The sequence below is a fragment of the Pteropus alecto genome, unplaced genomic scaffold (assembly GCF_000325575.1).
Source record: "Pteropus alecto unplaced genomic scaffold, ASM32557v1 scaffold224, whole genome shotgun sequence".
Lineage (NCBI taxonomy): Eukaryota > Metazoa > Chordata > Mammalia > Chiroptera > Pteropodidae > Pteropus > Pteropus alecto.
Window position 1 is genome coordinate 6693434 of NW_006436289.1, and position 648 is coordinate 6694081.

Sequence of the window (648 nt, forward strand, 5' to 3'; positions counted from 1 at the left end):
GGTGGAATCATATCCTGAACAGCCTTATGGTGATGCCTACAAGGTGAGGAATTGAAGCCTCCAATCAGTAACCACATAAGTGATCTTGGAAGTGGATTTTCCAACCCAAGTCAAGTCTTCAGAAATTGCAGCCCCAGATGACTGTAACCTCATAAGAGATCTCAGCCAGACACCCCAGCTAAGCAACTCCCTGATTCTTGACCCTCCGATAGTATATGACATAATAAATGTTCATTCTATTAGACTGCTGTGTCTTGGGGTCATTTGTTATTCAGCAATAGCCAATACAGTCATCTTCAAGTTATGAAACTTGCTTTCTAGAATATTTTGCCTATGTACCTTTTATGTATTTTTACAGCTAGAAGTAGAAAGGTGGGAACAGATACTATTCCCATTTACAAATAAAAACATTCTGACATTCTGCCAGGTCATATAATTTGTTGGAAAAGGGGCCAGATGACATTCTTTCTTTAAACAACTCTATTGAGATACAGTTCATACCATATAATTCACCCGTTTAAAGTGTACGATTTAGTGTTTTTTAGTGTATTTACATAGTTGTGCAGCTGTCGCCACAATCTTAGAGCATTTTTTCTCTTCTAAAAGAAACACCTTAGCTCTTAACTGTCATTCTTCATTCTCTCCTCT

The 648-nt window shown here is 37.8% G+C and overlaps 1 protein-coding gene across 1 annotated transcript in view; it reads left to right on the forward strand.

Annotated features, from left to right (window-relative positions):
- The window catches only part of ARHGAP20 (Rho GTPase activating protein 20), a 98454-nt gene that overhangs the window by 29024 nt on the left and 68782 nt on the right, over window positions 1-648 (forward strand).